This window comes from Equus asinus, chromosome 14, assembly GCF_041296235.1.
Source record: "Equus asinus isolate D_3611 breed Donkey chromosome 14, EquAss-T2T_v2, whole genome shotgun sequence".
Taxonomy (NCBI): Eukaryota; Metazoa; Chordata; class Mammalia; order Perissodactyla; family Equidae; genus Equus; species Equus asinus.
The window spans coordinates 11504897-11526906 of record NC_091803.1 but is presented as its reverse complement, the minus strand read 5'-3'; the positions used below and the strand labels follow the sequence as shown (position 1 = coordinate 11526906).

The following is a 22010-nucleotide window of genomic DNA, read 5'->3' as shown; positions in this document are numbered from 1 at the left end:
AGGTTGAAAAATTGTAAAATTATAATTTTACAGCTATGTAATTTAACTACTTCAGTCGTCATGTCTTTTTCTTTTTACAAAGTCAATTTTCCTACATAACTCCAAATTTTTTTCACACCATTTAAGTAACGATATTTTAATATTTTCCGTATCCAATCCGTATTCAAATTTCCCCACTTACCTCCAAGTGACTTATGAAAAAAAATGCTATTTTAATCGGGAGCCAATAGCGGACTACCCTTTGCATTTGACAGCAGAGTTCAGGCTTAACCCTTAACCTCTTTGGGCTCAGAGGACCCTGGGCAGAAAAGGTTTAAGAACATCGTGATCCCGCTTTCGCGGAAAGGCCAAGAGTGACTTGAAATGTAGACGCAGAGGCCTATGGGAAATGTAGTTTTAAATAGGTGAGGTTCACCGCCTGGACTCTGGGAAGGGCACGCCACGCTCCTTCTGCGCATGTGCAGCCGTAGCCTCCTCGTTTGTCTTCTCAGGACTCCGGAGAACCGTTGGGGAACTTTGGGGTGTGCTCGGAAAATGCAGGGTGCGCACCGAGGGCGAGGGACTAGCTGGGAAGGGTGTGCCTGTGCTTGGGGATGGGAGCAGGAAGTGTCTGGGACCTCGTCGCCCCCCGCGGCGGTGTATAAACCCGGGCGGGTCGTCAGAGCGGGTAAGGCCGATGGGGGAGACCCCGGCCCTCGGGCTGCCGGGGGGCGCAGGTGTTCGGGGCGGTCCGGGATGCCCGAGGATCGTGTGACCAGCCTGCCTGCAGCCCGACCGTAGAGAAGCCCGTGTCGGCGGCGGTGGGTGCGGGAGGGAGGAGTGCTTTTATCAGGCGGACGGTGACCGTGGGTCTGCGGTGGAGCCGAGCTCTGGAGCACTACAGGCCCGGTCAGTGCCAGCTCTGTCACCTGTAAGCAGGGGCGACAGAAGGAACCTGGGCGAGAGTCAGGGTTCTCATCTATAAATATTAATAATGATTGTTTCACGGCGACGTTTGGAAACATAGATCACTATTTTAGACAAGTGCCAGGTAGGAAGCCTTAAGTAAGTGACAACTGCTGTTATAGTTAGAGGACGCTTTGTTTTTTTACTGGATAGTTTAATGGACCCTGACAACCACTTCACCAGAAACCGAGGCTCGGGTCGGTGGCCCAATGTGCTCGAGTCAGGAGCTCCCAGCCAGGGAATTTGGATTCGAGGGAGGTGTGCTTCGCTTCAGTCTCAGGCTTTGTCTGATGTCACACCTGCCCAAGACTGGCATTACAGCCTTCACAGCACTTAGGAACATGGCCTGTCCCTGCGTCCCCAGGGATGTAAAGGAAAGGATGTGGATGGAATCCCACCGTGTGTCACATGTATCCTGGGATTTCTAGTGTCTCTTCAGGTCCCTTGGGTCAGACAGAGGTGCCTGGCCCCCTCTGCATTGTCAGGCTTTCTGTCCTTGAAGTCTAATGTTATAATGAATTCCAAGAGTCAGGCTTTTTGCCCCTAAGATGAATTTATTTCTCAGATCCATGTCCCAGTTGTCTTGAAACAAACCAGCCCTTGTGAGGCAGGAAGCAGGGGGCCTCTGTGAGGGAGTCGTACCTGGAAGAGAGCGCCCCTCTGACCTTAGACCTCTCTCCAGAGCTTCAGAGCAGAGACCAGAGCCCAGAAAGGAGCAGATGCTAGATTTGCAAGATCAGAAGCAGGTCTTGATCCTCCTGCCCAGAATGAACCAGACTTGATGATGATGCCACCTTCAGGAGCCACCACACTGTGTGACAGTGGGGCATTTGGGCCGTCCCTGGGAAGTACAGGTGAGCTGGGGTGGCCCAGGGGCAGGCTGCTCAGGAAAGGCTGCTTTGTTGGAGAGCCGTGAGGGCAAGGTCTGGGGGTAAGGGACAACCAGGCAGAGGGAGGAAGTTCTGTCTCCAGTCCCCTTAAATGGCCCCCGCTATTTACAGATGCGCTGCTGTCACACATGTCCACCACCACATGTGACATTAGTGACGTTATCCTGATGTCACAGGATCCAAGAATGATGATCTGTGAAGAGTTTTCCAAGGTCACCTACTTCTAACTCTTTTGAAAGATTTAAAGACATTGGGCCTGAAAATTTCAGTGACTTGTCCAGGGAAACGCAGTTTGTGACAGTTCACTCTCTCACAGGTAAGTTACCAAAAGCATCTATCAAAAGGGCCTTTTGAGAAATACTTCCCAGCTGAAATGAACAATTAAAAATTCCTGCCTTAAATCCTCCCATCTCTTTTACTAGGCTTTCCGTGGATTGTGTATACCAGGGGTTAAATAATATTACTGAGAAAAATAGATAAATGATGCATACTGACTATTTTTCTGCTAAGTTAACTTTAATGAAGGAATAGTGTCTTGTCGTTTGGCGTACTTTAATTCAACTGATCGGTTGTTTTTATTTCTTTCTGTTATTCAGAAGGATGCATGCGTTATTGTTAAATCAGTCGAGTAAAGTTTATGTTCACTCAGTAAAAAAATGCAGATTTCAGCTCCATGGTCATTTCAGAATCACACAAAGACAGGTGTTGCTGCCTGTCCATGATCCTTCTTGTGCCTTTTCAAGGCCCAGAGGGCCCTGTGCCTATGGAGAGGATGATCCCCAACTGGGGTGCTGAGATTTGAGGAGGTGAATCTAAGAGCTGTAAGACAGCTAAATCTCAGGACCCCTGTCTTCTTTCTGTCCCCTCAGCTGAACCACAGTCCTCTGTACTCGCCCAGGAGCCACAGAAAGTGAACATCCCTCAGGTGAGCTCTTTATTCATTCCCCACTTTATATTGTAATGGATTTATAAGGTTTAGCAGGATCCATGCATTAAAGGAAAAGGAGAAGTAGAAATAGTAGAAATCAAGTCAGTCTTGAGGAAAAATATACCGTGTTTTACTATTAATTGTGATGTTGGCTGTTAGCTTTGAGTGGGTAACCTTGTCAGGGTAAGTAGTTTCCCTCTAAGCTACCTGTTTCAATCTCTTTACTTGTGATTGGGCTATTCAGATTGTCTGTTTCTTCTTGATTCAGTTTTGGGAAGTTGTATGAGTCTTAGAATTTATCTGTTTCTTCTAGATTGTCCAGTTTGTTGCTATATAGTTTTTCATAGTATTCTCTTATAATCCTTTATATTTCTGTGGTATCTGTTGTAATTTCTCCTCTTTCATTTCTAATTTTATTTATTTGAGCCTTCTCTCTTTTTTTCTTAGAGAGTCAGGCTAAGGGTTTGTCAATTTTGCATATCTTCTCAAAGAACCAGCTCGTTGTTTCACTGATCTTTTCTACTGTTCTTTTTTCTTTTTTGGTTTCGATTTCATTTATTTCTGCTCTGATTTTTTTTATTTCCCTCCTTTGGCTGACTTTGGGCTTTGTTGGTTCTTCATTTTCTAACTGTATTTTAAGATTGCTTATTTGAGATCTTTCTTGTTTTTTAAGCTGGGCCTGTATTGCTATGAATTTCCCTCATAGGACCACTTTTTCTGCATCCCATGTGAGTTGGTGTGGTGTATTTTCATTTTCATTTGTCTCCAGATATTTTTTGATTTCTCTTTTAATTTCTTCAATGATCCATTGGTTGTTCAGTAGCATGTTGTTTAGTCTCCACATATTTGTCACTTTCCCAGCTTTTTTCCTGTAGCTGATTTCTAGTCTCATAGCATTTTGGTCAGAAAAGATGCTTGATGTGATTTCAATCTTCTTAAATTTATTGAGGCCTATCTTGTTTTGAAACATATGGTCTGTCCTTTGAATGCTCCATGTGCACTTGAGAAGAATGTGTATTCTGCTATTTTTGGATAGAATGTTCCATATATATCTATTAAGTCCATCTCGTCTAGTTTTTCATTTAATTCCACTATTTCCTTGTTAACTTTCTGTCTGGGTGATCTGTCCATCGATGTAAGTAGACTGTTGGGGCCTCCTGCTATTATTATGTTGTTGTTAATATCTCTTTTTAGGTCTGTTAATAGTTGCTTTATGTACTTTGGTACTCCTTTGTTGGGTACACGTATATTTATAAGTGTTATGTCTTCTTGTTGGAGTGTCCCTTTTACCATTATATACTGCTCCTCTTTGTCTCTCATTGCCTTTTTTATCTTGAGGTCTACTGTGTCTGATATAAGTATTGCAATAACTGCTTTCTTTTGTTTGCCATTAGCTTAGAGTATCATCTTACGTCCCTTCACTCTGAGCCTGTGTTTGCCTTTAGAGCTAAGAGTGTTTCCTGGAGGCAGCATATTGATGAGTCTTGTTTTTCAATCCATCCCACCACTCTGTCTTTTGATTGGAGAATCCAATCCATTTACATTTAGAGTGATTATTTAAATATAAGGGCTTAATGCTGCCATTTTATCTCTTGTTTTGCAGCTCTGTATTTCCCTTGTTTCTCGTCTTGTGTATTTTGGACTGCCAGTTCAGTTTGGTAGTTCTCTATGATGGTTTTCTCAGTTTTCTCTTTTTTGTGTGTGAGGAAGACTGGCCCTGAGCTAACATCTGTAAGCAATCTTCCTCTCTTTTAGCTTGAGGAAGATTGTTGCTGAGCTAACATCTGTGGCAATCTTCCTCTGTTTTTTGTATGTGGGATGCCAGCACAGCAGGGCTTGATGAGAGATGCATAGGTCTGTGCCTGGGACCTGAAGCTGCAAACCCTGGGTGGCTGAAGCAGAGCATGCAAACTTAACCATTATGCCACTGGGACAGCCCCTCAGTTTTCTTTTTTTTTTTTGTATCATTTGTGTCTCTGTTCTGATTATTTGTTTAGTGGTTACCATCAGGTTTGTATAAAAAATCTCATAGATGAGATATACGATTTTCTGATAACCTCTTATTTCCTTGGTCTAAGCCAGTTTCATCCCTTTCCTCTTCCTCTGATTTGTTGGTCATAACATATTCTGTTTTGTGTTGTGATTTTGTGGTTAAAATCACAAGATTATAGATATTTTTGATGTTTTCCTTCCCTTTATCTTTCATGTCATAATTAAGTTTTTGCTAACCTCTTCTGGTAGAGAGCTGCAATTTTCTGACTTTGGCTGCCTATTTATCTCCTTGCTCAAGGCTTTGTGAACTCTCTTTTTTCTTTTTCAGGTATGAAGGTCTTCTTGAACATTTCCTGTTTGGGGTGTCTTGTGGCGATGAACTACCTCAGCTTTTGTTTATGTGGGAAAGTTTTTATTTCTCCATCATATCTGTAGGATATTTTTCCCTGGATAGAGTATTCTCAGCTGAAGGTTTTTGTCTTTCAGAATTTTGAATATCTCATTCTCCCTTCTGGTAGCCTGTAAAGATTCTGCTGAGAAATCTCCTGAAAGTTTGATATGGTCTTTGTAAGTTATTTTCTTCTGCCTTGCTGCCTTTAAAAATATTTCTTCTTTGTCACTGACTTTTGCCAGTTTTACTACTCTATGCCTTGGAGTAGGTCTTTTTACATTGATGTAATCAGAAGTTCTGTTAGTGTCTTTTACTTGTAACTCCAGCTCCTTTCCCAGGTTTGAACAGACTTTCTGCTCCTTTCTCCCTCTATAATACCCATAGTTTTTATGTTGCATTTCCTAATTGAATCAGATATTTCTCAGAGAATTTCTTCGTTTCTTTTTAGTCTTAATTCTCTCTCCTCCTCCATCTGAAGCCTTTCTACATTTCGGTCCTCCAGATTGCTAATTCCGTCTTCCATAATGTCAGCACTGTAATTCAGGGTATCCAGACTTTTCTTTATCTCATTGTGTTTTTCATCTCCAACATTTCTGATTGGTTTCTCTTTATAGGGTCAATCTCTTTTGTGAAGTATTCCCTCTGTTTATTAATTTTATTCCTGATTTAATTGAACTATCTGAATTTCCTTGTAACTTGTTGAGTTTTTTAATGTTAGCTATTTTGAATTCTCTGTCGTTTACATTGTAAATTTGTGTGCCTTCAGGATTGATTTCTAGGTGCTTTTCATTTTCCTTCTGGTCTGGACTATTAATATATTTCTTCATACTATTTGATGGGGTTGGTTTGTGCCTTCACATAGATAGTATCTGGTTGCAGATTCCACCTGCCACCACTGGAGGAGGTTCAGGAGCTGTGTATTCTGAGCCTGCTGTGATCCCTGGTGTCTGTGCTTGTCCTTTGGAATCTATGCTGACAGGACCCATCTGCAATTGCCTGCTTGTAGCTGCTGCTTTGCTAATGTATGCATGGGCACTCTAGACGGGGCGCCTCGCTCTGGCTGACAGGCTGAGCTTGTGAGCCCAGCAGGGGGAGGGGCACTTCTTTTGCATGTGCCATCCCGTGGGTGTTCTCTCTTTGCCCTCACTGTCTGTCCTCCTGGCGTGCTGGCTTCATGAAGACAACCCCACAATAGCTTAGCCTCCTCTGTGGAGCTTTCCTATGGGATGTGAGGGAACTTGGAGAGCGAAGGCATTCCCACAGAGTCTCCCCCCAGGCCCCTCTTTTCTCAGAGCTGTGCATGGTCCTGTGCCCTGGGTCATTGCTGGGGAGGGAGAGGAGATCCCCTTACTTCCTCCTTCTTCCTCCTGGGGCGTCCAGCACCTCCACCTTCAGACATATGGCTGCATGGGTCTCTCAGATGTCTTTTGTGTTGTGTGCCTGTCCTCTGTTGGTTTATGAATGTCCTTTTCATTGTTTCTTAGGGAGGAGAGTCTAAGGGAAGAGCTCACTCCACCGTGATGCTGATGTCATGCCTGGTCATTCTATTTTTAAGTTTTTGAGGAATCTCTGTACTATTTTCCACAGTGGCTGCACCAATTTACATTCCCACCAGCAGTGTATGAGGGCTCCCTTTTCTCCACATCCTCTCCAACACTTCTGTTTTCTTTGTAAAGATTGGCACCTGAGCTAACATCTGTTGTCTATCTTATTTTCCTTCTTGTTCTCCCCAAACCCTCCCAGTACATAGTTGTACATTCTAGTTGTATGTCCTTCTGGCTGTGCTGTGTGGGATGCCACCTCAGCATGGCTTGATGAGTGGTGCCGTGTCCAGGCCCAGGATCCAAACCGGCAAAACCCTGGGCTGCTGAAGTGAGTAGCGCACACGAACTTAACCACTTGGCCATGGCACTGGCCCCTCTCCAACACTTCTTATTTCTTGTCTTTTTAATAATAGCCATTCTGATGGGCATGAGGTGATATCTCATTGTGGTTTTGATTTGTATTTCTCTAATAATTAATGATGTTGAACATCTTTTCATGTGCCTGTTGGCCATCTGTATATCTTTGGGAAAATGTCAGTTCAAATCCTTTGCCCATTTCTTGACTAAGTTTGTTCTTTTGTTGTTGAGTTCTTCATATATTTTGGATAGCAACCCCTTATTGGATAAATGATTTGCAGATATCTTCTTCCAATTGCTAGGTTGTCTTTTCATTTTATTGATGTTTCCTTTGCCATACAGACGCTTTTTAGTTTGATGTAGTCCCATTAGCTTATTTTTTCTTTTGTTTCCCTTTCCTGAGGAGACATATTCAAAAAGATACTGCTAAGAATGATAGCAAAGAGCTTACTGCCTACGTTTTCTTCTTTGGAGTTTTATGGTTTCAGGTCTTACATTCAAGTCTTTAATCCATTTTGAGTTAATTTTTGTGCATGGTGTAAGATAATGGTCTGCTTTCATTCTTCTGTGTGCGGCTGTCCGTTTTCCCAACAGTGTTTATTGAAGAGACTTTCCCTTCTCCATTGTATGTTCTTAGCTCCTTTGTTGAAAATTGGCTGTTCCTAAATGTATGGGTTTATTTCTTGGCTATCAATTCTGTTCCATTGATCTGTGTCTGCTTTTCTGCCAGTATTGTGCTGTTTTGATCAATACAGCTTTGTAGTATACTTTGAAATTAGGGAATGTGATGCCTCCAGCTTTGTTCTTTTTTTCTCTGGAGTGCTGTGGCTCTTTGGGGACTTTCGTTGTTTCCAATAAATTTTAGAATTCTTCTTTCTATTTCTGTGAAAAATGTCATTGGGGTTTTGATAGGGATTACATTGAATCTGTTGATTGCTTTAGGTAATATGGACTTTTTCACTATGTTAATTCTTCTAATCCATGAGCACAGAATATCCTTCTATTTCTTTATGTCTTCTTTAATTTCTTTCAACAGTCTTATAGTCTTCATTGTATAGGTCTTTCACCTCATTGGTTAAATTTAGTCCTACCCACTTAATTCTTTTTGTTGTGATTGTAAATAGGATTGTATTCTTGATTTTTTATTTCTGCTCGTTTGTTTTTAGTTTTTTTGATGGATTCTTTAGCGTTTTCTGTATGTAAAATCTCATCATCCACAAGTAGTGACAGTTTTACTTCTTCCTTTCCAGTTTGAATATGTTTTATTTATTTTTCTTACTTGATTGCTCTGGCTAGGACTAAGAAGAGTGAGCGTGGGCATCCTTGTCTTGTTCCTGCTCTTAGAGGGATAGCTATCAGTTTACACCATTGAGTATAATGTTAGCTGTTGGTTTGTCATATATGGCCTTTATTATGTTGAGGTACTTTCCTTCTATAATTATTTTATTGAGAGTTATTATCATAAATATGTGGTGAATCTTGTCAAATGCTTTCTCTGCATCTGTTGAGATGATCATGTGATTTTTATTCTTCATTTTGTTAATGTAGTTTATAACATTGATAAAGAATACTGTTGTAATCCTTTGTATTTCTGTTATATTGCTTGTGATTTCTTCTCTTTCTGATTTTATTTATTTGAGGCTTCTCTCTTTTTGTCTTATTCTACCTAAAGGTTTGTCAATTTTGTTTATATTTTCAAAGAACTAGCTCTTAGTTTCGCTGATCTTTTCTATTTTCTTTTTACTCTCCATGTCATTTATTTCAGCTCTGATTTCTAGTAGTTCCTTTGTTCTCCTGACTTTGGCACTTCATTTTTCTTCTTTTCTGATTCTTTTGGATGTATTGTTAGATTGTTTATTTGAGATTTTTCCTGTTTCTCAAGGTAGGCCTGTGTTGCTAGGAACTTCCCTCTTAGTACTGCTTTTGCTGTATCCAATAGATTTTGGTACACTGTATTTTCCTTTTCATTTGTCTCCAGATATTTTTCCATTTCTCCTTTAATTTTGTTGTTGTTCCAATAGTTAATGAATAGCACGTTGTTTAGGCTCCACATATATGTGACTTTTCCAGCTTTCTCCTTGTGGTTGATTTCTAGTTTCATACCATTGTGGTTGGAAAAGATGCTTGATATCTTTTCAGTCTTCTTAAGTTTATTGGGAGTTGTTTTGTTTCCCAAGAAACAGTGTATCTTTGAGAATGTTTCATGTGTACTGGAGAGAAAATGTATATCCTGCTGCTTTTGGATTGAATATTATATATGTATCTGTTCAATTCATCTGGTCTAGTGTTTCATTTAAGATCAACGTTTCTTTGTTGATTTTTATCTCTAGAAGACCTATCCATTGATGTAAGTGGGGTATTAAAGTTCCCTACTCTTATGGTGTTGCTGTCAGTTTCTCCCTTTAGATCTGTTAAGAGTTGTTTTATAGACTTTGGTGCTTCTACGTTAGGTGCATATATATTAATAAATGCTATGTGTTCTTGATGGATTATCCCCTTTATCATTATATAATGCCCATCTTTGTCTCTTGTCTTTTTTGGCTTGAAGTCTATTTTGTGTGATAGAATTATGGCTACACTCACTTTCTTTTGGTTGTCATTTGGTTGGAGTATCATCTTCCACCCCTTCACTCTGAGCCTGTGTTTTTCTTTAGAGCTGAGATGGGTCTCCTGGAGGCAGCACATTTTTGGGTCTTTTTCTTAACCTGTCCAGCCTCTCTGTCTTTTCATTGGTGCATTCAATCCATTTACGTTTAGGATGATTATGGATATATAGGGACTTACTATTGCCATTTTATCTTTTGTTTTATGGTTGCTCTATATTTCCTTTGTTTCTTTTTCCTTGTGTTTCTCACTACAATTTCAGCTTGACGGTTTTTGGTGATGTGTTTTTCAGTTTCCTCTTTTTTTATGTTTCGTGACTCTGCCTTAATTTTTGTTTTGTGGTTACCATGAGGTTTGTATAAAAGGTCTCACAGATGAGATAGTTCTTTTTCTGCTGATAGCATTTTTGCTTCATTTGACTAGGGAAGTTCTGTCCTTTTCTTCTTCCCTTGCTATTTTTGTTGTCAAAATTATTTCTTTCTGTATTGTGAATTTGTTACCAAATTGGAATGGTTAATGTTATGTTTAATGCTTTCTTTCCCTTTAACCTTTGCATCATAATTGTTTACTAACATGTTCTGATACAGAGTTGCAGTTTTCTGATTTTATCTATTTATCAACTTGTTTAAAGCTTTGTATCCTTTGCCTTTTCATTTCAGACAGGAGAGCTCTTTTTGACATTTCTTATAAGGCAGGTCTAGTGGCGATGGACTCCCTCAGTTTTTGTTTCTTCCTCACACTTTATTTCTCAGCTGCAGCAGTGGACCCCCAGCTGTCACAGCACCCAAGGACACAGAGCTGATTATTACAGTGTTGATTAATACAGTCCCTAAGTAGCTCTCAAGTACTTGTACTTTTCTGCATCCTTTCTGAAACCACCCTAGTCGAAGTAAGCAACTAAGTAACTGGATGACTTTAATGACCTCGTGTCTCTGATCCTCAATTTCTTGGTTTGTGAAATGAGGCAGTTAGAAGGAACACCAAGTTTCTTCCTTCTCTATATTCTGTGATTATCAGAATCTACAACTATGGAGAGACTCAGGGAAAATCAATTCCAATGTTTTGGGAAACCATCTCACTTTCTCCGTTTAAATTAACTCTTGGGGTGACTGAGATTGTGCCTCATATCCTCTCATAGCACTGCTCTTAAGGACAGTCTCAGAATCTTCAAGACAACTTAAAAGAAGGCCCTTTCTCTTAAATAGGAATCTGCCTTATGCCATGTTTTGAGCTGTAGAAAATATTTTAGAATGAGATTCTAGTGTTGGTAACAAATTTATCTACATTGTTAATTCATCTGAAAGCTCCTATTCTTGAAAGTGTCCCATGTGGGGGTAAAGAAGTTCCATGTAAAGGTTTAGTCCATTTTTGTTGACAATCTCTTGAGTGTATGTTAAAAACCTGGATAACAGGATAATGTTAATGGAGATTGGGGGGAGGGACAGTGATGAATGAGTTGGGTTGACTTTCAGCAGTAGTAAGGTCAAAATGAAAGCATTATAAAAGAAGAGTAGAGATTTAGGTCAGGGCTTTCTATGAAAAAAAAGTAAAAACCCTAAGCAGATGGAAAAAGTTTAAGCGACACAGTATGGCAGATTCCACTGATGAGTTTAATAGGCAGCCATTTTAGTGGCAGAGAGAGTAGACTGAAAAGTGAGGAGAAGTTTGGAAAATTCAAGGGACAAGAGCGAGAAAAGCAAGGGGTCCCATCCTGCCCTGAGGATTCTTTTGTTCTGAAGTGTGTTAGCCCAGCTGAGTGAAGACCTGGGGAGGATGTTGTAGATCCTCTAAAAGGGGCATCCATCAGCTGCAGGAAGATGTGCCATCTCTCCCCAAAGCTCATTAGCAGATTGGAAGTGGGATGCTGCATTACTCTGATTAGCATTAATTTTATAATTCTAGGCGGAGAACTTTCCTCCACATGAGTCAGCCTTCACACAAAAACACAGACTCACATGGTGTGGATAAAACACAAGTAACCTTACTGCTGCTTCCCATCTTCCAAGGACCCAGTGGGAAGGAAAATGTGGTTCCCTAGCAAAGAGGGGAGTTAAGGGCTGGAGTTTTCCAGCTCTCCAAGCTGGGTGCAGGTCCCACAAATCGGGGAGAAGTGCAATGCCATCTTTCTGGTAGACCAAGACTTTGGGAAAACTGGGTCCTTCTGATCTGGTTAGGGAAGATGCAGTACTTCCAACAGCCACTGCAGCAGGGCAACAGCAGCATTACAAGTGAGATGAGGAACGTTACCTCAGAGCCTCCCAGGGAGAGAGCATTTAGGCCCCTACCATTTATTGGGATAACTGGTTCCTGGCCCTTTGGAAAATACCCAGTCATCCCAGGGCTAGACTTCTCAGGAAAAGTAACTTGCCAATCCCTTTAAAATTTGCAGCTAAAACCTATCTACACTTTTATTTGTTACATATATTGTTGGGGCTTCATTTCAAACTGCTATATTACAAAACTGTTTCGGATAACTTTAAATCCATGGCAGTGACTTTCAAATTCTTTTGATGGCAACTCACAAAATAAATCTATAAATTATTTTTTATCGTAAATCAGTATATACGCACACACACCAAAAGAATATAAAAATTTTATGGAACTGTTCTTACCTTTTTACGTGTAATACACTCTAATATTATCTATTCCATTTTGTTTCATTGTTTTTTAAGTGCTTGTCACACCCTCTAGAATTATTTCATAATCCACTAGTGGGTCAGGACCTGCAGTTTGAAAAGCACCATTTTAAAATTATTGCTTCCAGGTACCCTAGCCGGTAGTCTGGTATCCAGATTTTTAAAAGGCTTATTAAAATGCATCATCAAAAAGCAATATTTGCTAAAGGACCCTCAGTCTCTATAAAGAGCACTCTCTTGGGGATTCCAACCACAAGTTACCAGATAAATAACCAGCTTTCCTTTGCAGAACTGAGATGTGAGCTCGACACCAAGTAAAAATGACATAAAATCAGAACAAAGTTGGAAAAGGAGGACCACCTCCAAGTGCAGTATGTGGTCCTTCTGGGAAACATGCAGCAGCCTAGAGTGCGGTGAGGGGGACAAAACAGAAAAAAACATTAATGGAGAAAAAATCAAGCTCGTAACTGCTGTCTCCAGGCTTCACAAGGTGCACTCGTACTTCCAACCCTGAGAGACAGAGTGATGTTCAGCATGACTCCATAATCCTGTGGCCTTGAGAACCTCAGCAGACATCAGTTAAGTCATTTAAGGATAACTGCAAATTAAATTAGTTCATCCTAATTACGCAAAAATGATAAATTCAAATAAGCAAGGTAATTCAATTCTGAATTAAAAATTTTTTCAATCACTTGACATCTCAAATCAAAGCAAATGGGTAATGTTACCAATTATATCAATTCGACTCTATATTTCAATACATAAACATATGATGAACAATTAAAATTCTTATGTGATATGCATTTAACTTGTTAACATTTATGCTACAGTAGGGAACCACACTCGAGAAACAGGGTCATGTCCTTGAAAACCAAAGAAGGTTATCACAAAAGAGTCTTTGTAAGAATCCAGCAACAGGATGAGTCCCCAAAATCTATTAAGTAAACTATCCCACAGGAAAAGTGAGGCAGATCACACTAGTAAAGGCAACACTATGGAAGCTTGTGAAATAGTTATCAAGGGAAACATTTGATACATAATAAAAATATTTAGTTTTAGGAAGCAGTATGATAGGCTCTGATATGGTTGCACTTATGAGTACAGGACTTTCATAGGAAGGAAAGAAATGGAAATTCACTGAATGTGTTTTGTCATGCATCACTAAATACCTTCGATTACATTATAGCATTGGAAACTAGGAAGCAGAAATGTTAAATAACTTGTTGTAGGCCACACAGTAATAAATGACAGAACTAGGACTTAAACTCCATCTTCTAATTACACATCCATTATTCTTGTCACATCAATACCACTTTATCCTGAACTAGTACTCAAAATATGATAGTGCTTAAAATATTTGCTTAAGCATTTCATAGGATTTCTGATCAAGGTCAATTCAAATTCCAATTTCAAAGCTAATGAATAAGAAAGTGACCTTTAAAAGGAAAAAAATACATAAAAAATATACATGCATTCCGGGTGGCATTATGAATCTTCAAACTTTTGATATTCTTTGTGTCTCGTGTAAGGATGAAAAAAGTTATCTATTGCTGTATAACAAACCACAACAAAGTGGAGTAGCTTGAAACAGTAACTTATTCTTGTCTCTTATTGTTCTGTGGATTGGCTGGGATTCGCTGGGCAGTTCTTGCTTGGGGTCTCCTAGGAGGTACAGTCAGATGTCAGCTTGGGCTGAAATCCTCTTTGCCTCTATTGTGCTGGATGTCAAGATGGTTCATTTCTGTGTTTGCTGAGGATGCTGGCTGTTATCTTATTCGGGGCTGCCAACTGGAGGGCCTGCATGTGGCCTCTTCATGTGACTTGGGCATCTCTCAAAGTGGTGGCTGGGTTCCAAAAGAAAGCATCCCAAGAGGAAATATTCCAAAAGACCAGGCTTCTTACAGCCTAGCCTCAGAAGTCCCAGAAAGTCACCTCCACAGCATCCTATTGGTTGAGCAGGTCACTGAGCCCTAGGGGGAGGGATGTAGACTCCATCTTTTGATATGAGAAGCAGCAGGCAATAAGGGAGGGAGGGAGACTGCCCATCTCACCTTAGTCTTTAGCCTCCTATCTGGCATCTCTACTTTACCCAACTGAGTTAGAAGGGGAAATAGATGATACAACTACAATAACACAAATTATTGTGTGGTGTTTTCTCTATCTCTTTGGCACTCTCTCTTTCTCTGGAAACCCAGCACTTCTTGAATGAATGGATAAATGAGTCTCTCCCTTTTCCTCTCTACTCCTTTTTTGCCTCCTCACCTTTCTTTTCTTCTTTTTAACTGCAGATGAAAGGTTAAAAAAAATGTTTTAAGCAGCAACATACTCTAATTAGTAAATCTTATAGTTAGTTTCTACTCAGATCTCCCATTTGATGTCTACCTGCCTGATTCGGTCATCGTCCTATAAGGGAAGGTGATAAGAATGCAAGCAGAGGAGAGAAGAGAGGGAAAAATGGGAAAGAAAAAGTAGATTATCAAGGGAAGAAGGAAAATATAAATGGGAAGGGAAATAAATCAGGAGCACTGAACACCATTAAGCCCAAATGGCTGAAAAGACAAAGGGAAAGAAGCAAATTTTTCCCTTATGATGCTGCATCCATCCTTCCTTCCTTTCCAACCCATGGCCGCCATCGCCAGCCTAGTCTAACCTTATTTCTTAATGCCTGAATTTTTGCTATATCATCTTACCTAATCTCCCTGCCTAGTTTTTACCCCTTAGAAATCATCAAAAATGGGGCCAGCCCGGTGGTGTAGTGGTTAAGTTTGTGTGCTCCTCTTTGGCGGCCTGGGGTTTGTACGTTCCCATTGTGGCACAGACCTATACACTGCTAATCAGGCCATGCTGTGGCAGGCGAGCCACGGATGAAATGGAGGAAGATGGGCACGGATGTTAGCTCAGGGCCAATCTTCCTCCAAGAAAAGAGAAAGAAATAAAATAAAATAGATCATCAAAAACACTCCTTTCTTCATGGTGCTCTGAATTACAAAAAAAGAAAAGAGAACACTAAATGACTTCTGAAGGATTAAGTCCAATACAAACATTTTAAGAATTTTCATAATCTGACCTAACTTTCCTTGCCTCTCTTGTTTCTCTAGTCTCCCATATGTGAAACTCTTTACTCAGCCAGAGCACTCTACTCAATGTATCCAAATACACAGAAAAATGAGACTAGATGTCACTATTAGATCATGAAAAATACAAAACCTGAATCAAGGAAAATAACAGACAACAAAAATATTACATTACAGAAAGCAGTGTGGTGACATTATAAGCTTCTAATTATAGCGCTTATGGTCCAGCTCACTTCTCACGAATACAGCCTTCTCCTTTTGTCTTCTGTCCTTTGCTCTAAGGATCCTATCACCAGGAGCATTCCCCGCCACTCTCTGCCTTCCTAAATCCTGTCTCATCAGGACCCACAACATTAACTGACTAATTTGGAAGAAGTGTGATTAACAGAATCATTCTGGACCTGAAGTCCCTTGTTAACACTACAGCATCAGATTTGATTCTCGATGGACACCAAGTCACTCAAATTCCATCTCAGTTTTTACTCTGTAGATTTGTTCAGTATACGGTTGATTAAAAGACCATTCACCCCAGTTTGGTAGATAATTCAACCAGCCTCCAATCCAAAGTTTGTACAACTTTGATTTGTAGTAATTACAAACAGTAATTACAGAAACAGTTAAAACATTCATTGCTAATATTGTAACTCTTTGGGAACCTGATATAAATGCAGTTTTAAAAAAACAGGATATTTGAAGATAGTAACGTACACCGTGATTAACAAGATTTTGTGGTGAGAGTAGTTTATTGTCAGGTATAATTAAAGCTGTAGATGCTATTCTGAAAGTACAGACTTTAGGGGGCAAGGGAAGAGAGTTTTTGAAGCAAAGTACAAATTAGGAATAATTACAGTGATGGTTATGGAATGTCAACATCCATTTCATCATGATGAGCTCAGTCTCCTTCAAAATTCACTTGAGTCCGGGAAAGCATTAGTGTAAGACAAAAGGCAGCTTTGGGAAAAATACCTTTGAAGTATTAAGGAGTAGAGTGATTGGCAGTCAGCAAACATAAAAATGGACGAAAGAGTAAATGTCTTGATCACCTACGGAAAGTGTACACTTCAAGTATCTTATTAAAAAAACAGTTTTCTTTTTCATGTCCAATGTTGAATGCACCTGCAATTGTTGTTTTTTAATCTATTTTTATCCCCAAACTGGATATAACTAAATGTTTTATGGGAGTCTATAAAGGTGATGAAATTATAAAGAAAAGTAAGTGAAAGATTATCAGACAGGAGAGTGGAGGCTTCTGGGGTGATATCAACATTGTATGATTTGACATGAGTGGTGGGTCTGTGGGTGCTCACTTCATTCTCCTTGTTTATGGTTTATGCGTGTTGCTGTTTACAACGCAGTTATGTAGAGAATCCGCTGACACTAATACCTTCGACAGTTCATTAGCCCAAGGGTGTCTGTTATGCTTTAACCAGGGCTTTGCTCACGTTCCCTTTTGCCCACATGAAGCCAGTTGTGCATTAAGAGATGACACAAACATCTCTTGAAACAAGAGATTTCTTCTTGTTTTCTAGAAGAAATAGCGAAGCTGGTCTAGCGCTTGGTGATATTTCCAAACAGTCCTTTTGTGAATGGCCGTGAGAAGATGTCCTTCTTCAGCCAAGGATGAAGCCTTGTACTTTATATTATTTAAAGTACCTGATGCCATGCTACACAACTAGTGTGTGTGCATCCATCCATCTGACAGATATTTATTGACTCACCTACCAGCTGACTCCCTGGGAAGCCAGAGCAGTTTGCCAACTAATATGGTTAATTGGGATTTGATAAGTGCTATAAAGACACCAGAGATTCAGCAGTTTCTCCCAGCTATCGAACTTATTTTGGCTAATGGATATCACTCCCACTGCCATTTCAATCTTACAAAGAAGAGGATTGAGCAGTCAGAAGGTGGAAACTTAATAAAAATTGAAAGTCAGAGACGGGAGGGAATGAAAGCAGCAGAGGAAGGAGGAGGCAGAGACTGGACGGCCAGCAAGGCCTCAGTGCCCTGCACAGTTTAAGCTGAGCCAGGTATTCTTCCTGTTTCCTTGCTTGATCTTTGCTTGATCCTCCCTCTTGCCGACGCCCTCACCTGGAGGAGTCAAGCCCAGCACAGATGCCACTGAGACAGGTCAAAGCCAGGGAAAGGTCCTGGGATCAAAACTTGGCTAAGTATGATCCAAACTTCCAAGCAGTCAGAAGTAGAAAGAGCCAGAAGATAAACCTAACCCATTTTTGAAGGGGTGCCAAAGGTGAAAAGCAGGAAAACCAAAATTACTCATCAAGTCTAAAGGGGGAGCACAGAGCCAGAAGCTGAGAGGAGAAGAGGAGTCAAGCAAGTCAGTGCCAGGTAAAAACAGAAATAGAGAGTTAAAAAAAAAAAAAAACAAAGCAAAGCGAAATGAAGGGTCCAAGACAATAATTGGGAGCATTCCTTGGGGTTTGATAATGGATTTTATGGGTTAGCTTAAGTTAAAAGCAAAAGATGTGAGCGGGTACCTTCCTTCCTTCTGACATTATCTCCCACCTTGTCAACAGTCCATTGTTACCAAGGCATTAACAACACTTACCAAACAAAGTCTAGAAGCCCTTTGGGCAGTCTTGCTAAGAACCAGCTTAGTCTAGACTGATTTGGCCTTGAGGATGACCACATCTCCTCAGGACAGTTCTCCCTGGATTCCTCCATTGGCTATTTTGGGAAATGACGCACTTGGACAAATGGTCTACCTAAATGAATGGTTCAGGTCTGAGCAGCATGAGACACTGGCAGATAGGAATGCCTCCCTTAGCAGCAGGAAATTCAGCACTTACCATGTCCCATGCGGCATGCTCACCCAGAATACTTTTAATATGATATCCCAGTGTATTTAACATTTTAAAATTACTCCATTTGGTTAAAATCAATCAGATTTTTTTGAGGATCTTGGTCTTTCTCCAGCCCAGTTTAAACCATAATTTCCTGAAGACTAGGATTATCTCGCCATGTTCTTTTTCACGTCCCCGTCGTTTCTAGTCAAGCCTCAAAACGTGAAGTCTGCACTGTGGGTTCATAGCACCTCAGAGATCATCTCGATTCTCCCCATCCCACAGTGGGAAAGTGACCTCAGTCAACGTGGAGTAGAGTGTTTAGTATCAGCCTTAAAATAAGTGTTTTCTTTTTTATTGTCTTTTCTTCCTGTCTGCTTTTCAGAGTAGAAGCAACAGTAATTTAAACTTTTCTACTATGTGACCTACACTCCACAGGTACCTTATAATAGCTGAGCCAGGGCTTAACAAAGGAATGGGGTGTGTGTGGTATTTGTGTGAGCATGTGCTTGTGTGTGTGTGTGTGTGTGTCACAATCTGATTGCCGATGTGGGATGGGAGATGGGAAAGAATGTTTAGGCACTTGTGTATTTATATCAAAGAGATGGTAGGACCCACAAAAAAGAATTCATTTTTTGTGATGTTAATGTTATATTTTGGGGGGAGGTTTTGGGGGAGGAAGATTTGCTTGTAAGGGGTGGACTCATATCTCTGTGTGGGGAGGCTCAGTTATAACGACAACTGAAGTCTCTCCTGGCGTTGGGATATTTCATTCTCGTAGGGAGAAATGCAATGCTCATCCCTCCTCCCTCACACCCCCCACCACTTCCTTGGTGCCCTTCCAAGGTAGGGCCCTTGGTGCTGGCTGCTCATTCCTCCCCCAGGGGTGGCTTTCCAAGGCCAAGAGGGCCAGAGAGGGCTGCTGCCAGAGATGCTTCTGTTCTGGCTCCTTCTCACTCCCCTTCCTGTCTGCTGGGGCTTTTGGTGGCAGCACCTAGTCCTGACGGGGTTAGAGTACCACCCTGGAGCGGATGGTGTGTGCACCAGCAAGCATCCAGTCAATTCATGAGTTATCCTCTGCGTGAGCTGGGCTGTGATGTGCCGTTATCTTCCTGCTCCCATTTTACACTTCACACACCAGCTTTCTCTCCAGACAGTTGTTTGATCACTAGCTACTTCGAATATCATGACCATAGGCTCATTTATTTTTTTCTGTTTTAAAGGATGGTGCTGGTGTGCACAGGGAGCAGCCACGTCAATTTACACATTTGCCAAGGTATCCGATTGTGAGCTGCCTATCAAGGTGCTGACTTTAATAAAAGCTTATTACCATGAGCATTATTTAGCATTTATGTGGCTCCTCACAATTGTTTACCCATTATTTCTCAGCGCTCCCCTGTCCAGGTGATCAGTGTTAGCAACCCGCATTGTAGAGGCAATAAATCCGGGGTCCTGGAGAGGTTTTAGTAATATCCCCAAAAGGACACAAAGTGAATAACCACAGAACAGTGACTTTCCTGGAACCCCTTGAAACTGGCCTGGACCCCTCTCCCTCTAGCATACTTGGCGAGTTCACTCATTCCATCATCTGGTTTGCAGACCTGCACAGGGTGGGCTCTTCTCACAGATTGCAGCTCCGATACCCTGAGGCCTTCCCTGGCAACCTTATCTACAACAGCATCCCTTCCCCAAGGCTCTATCACATTCCTGTGTTTATGGACTCCACAGAGCTTAGTGCCACCTGAAGTTATCTCATTTATGTGAAGTTGTGTGTCTTTGTGTTTGTTGTCTGTCTGCACCATTCAGGAAGGTCATCACTATGAAAATAGCAGTCTTGCCTGGGTTGTTCATGCTGTGTCCATCCTCTTTGTTGAAAGCACCTGTCATTACAGTAGGCACTCAGTAATGCTTGTTGAGAGAATGACAAAGACAGACCCTGTAAATACTGTTACTCACACGTCATTTTCTTTGCCTTTTCATCTCTTTCTGGATTTTCTGGCCATAGTCACACATACAGTCAGTTCTTCTCAATTACGCTGGAGCTAATGATCCAGGCTGTGGATGGCCCAGGTCCTTGGCTTCCTTCCCTCTCTGGCTTCCTCTCCTCTGGAGATTCCTCCAGATCTTTCGGTCTTTTCTGGCCTTAGTTGAGAGGGGTCGAGAGGAGAGTAGGGCAATGAAAGTCCTATTAGACAATCTTGCAAGTTCTAATAGCTTTTGACAGGTACAAAGTTGAAATTATTGATCTGAAGATTTATTTTTTACCTTATTTGTGGATTTAAAAAAATGCATCTGTTTTATATATGCAGTACAGTGAAAAGTGCTTTGAAGAAGTTAAAAGCACTGGATAAATGTAAGAGAGAATTATGTATGCATGTAGTCGCATTAACCTTGGCAATGGAGACTTGGTTGTAGATTTAAAATATAATTAGTTTTGATAGAACAGTAGCTCACACTTTTCTAATGGGTAGAGCCAGACGCGGCTTAGAAAACGTACCTTTGGTAGATTTTATTTTTGAGCCATCAAATCAAGACAAAGCTTACAATCCCTTCAGAGGCTAAAAGGGTGGCAGTAGTGGTGATTTCTCATCAACAAGTAAGAATAGGCAAATGGTCTTAAATGATTGAGTTTTCTTGCTTCAAATTTCAGGACAATGAGAATACAGTTTCCTCCGAAAAAATCTTAGGCTGATCTTGGAAGAAAGACCCCCTGGATCATCTAAAAATAAAGTTTTCTATTTAAAGGTTGGTTTTAATGTTCATTATAGCCCTATGTGCTACCAGAAAATGGTTTGCCTTTTTGTTTTAAACATAAGGAATCAATATAACGCCTTATACCTGATAACCTGTGCTGTTGTATTTGGTCCTCCCTACAACTCTGTCCATAGATATTATTGTTGCCACTTTATAGATGAAAAAATGGAAGCAAAACCATTAAGTGCCTTCCCCAAGGTCATAAAAGAAGTCACCAAGAAGGTGGTGTGGCTCAAGTCTCCTGACTCCAGTTTACTATTCCCCACAATAATGTTGGAAAACCACATTGGAAGGGGAAGACTCATTCCAAGTACTGCTGTCACACCAGCAAGCTTCAAAGGTCAGGCAGATATTTTACATTACGGTTAAATTGGCCACGTTTGCTCAGTGTGTACTATATCACAGGCCCTGTGCTTTGCCCTGGGAGGATTCAGAGAAAGTAAAAGACGGATTAGACTTTCCTGGCTCTTACAAGCTGGTGGGAATGGGAGACACATACATACAAACGTGGAAGGGCAAGGGGGACAGTGCACTAAGAGAGATACACAGCTCTGTGGGAGCAGGGGAGGAGCAGTCTCTGAACACGTTCCAGGAAAGGGGTCACCTTCCATGCCAAGATGAACTTTGCATGAATAAAGATTTAAGTGAGGACAGATTGAGAAGAGTGAAGAGGGGAATGGGGTATCGACCAAATTTCATCCACCTGCAATTTTACCTACTCAAATTTTATCTACCACGGCAAGAAGTTAGTGTCTAATATTTTAAAATTACTTTTAAATACAAGTATTTGTGTATTAGTTATATAAATAGAGGTAAACACCAGAACAACTATGATAGAAACGGCTCAAGTGGTTTCCATGGGGAATGGAACTGGGGGGATAGGAAGGATTGGGGTTGTGAGGTGGGGGAGGGCCTGCCATGGTTCTTTATAAAGCCTTCAGTACTATTTGGTTTTAAAGGCACAGGTATGGATTCCTTAGGTAAATATTAATTTTTAAGTGAGCCTTAAAGAATGAGTAAGGTTTCTCCAAGGAGAGGGAGGAGGGTGGGTATTTATAGCAGAAGACCCAACATTAACAGAGAGAGGCTTCAG

The 22010-nt window shown here is 40.9% G+C and overlaps 1 long non-coding RNA gene across 2 annotated transcripts in view; it reads left to right on the top strand.

Annotated features, from left to right (window-relative positions):
* Positions 1-401: 401 nt before the first annotated feature.
* Positions 402-22010, top strand: part of LOC123280073 (uncharacterized) — a 157722-nt gene continuing 136113 nt past the window's right edge. Inside the window, exons 1-4 of one of the 2 annotated variants that reach the window (XR_011494120.1) lie at positions 403-541; positions 1947-2151; positions 2705-2760; positions 16891-16909. This is a non-coding gene — a long non-coding RNA (uncharacterized lncRNA). Of the gene's footprint in view, positions 542-1946; positions 2152-2704; positions 2761-16890; positions 16910-22010 lie in introns of those variants that run through there. The other variant, XR_011494119.1, reaches the window with a different exon arrangement.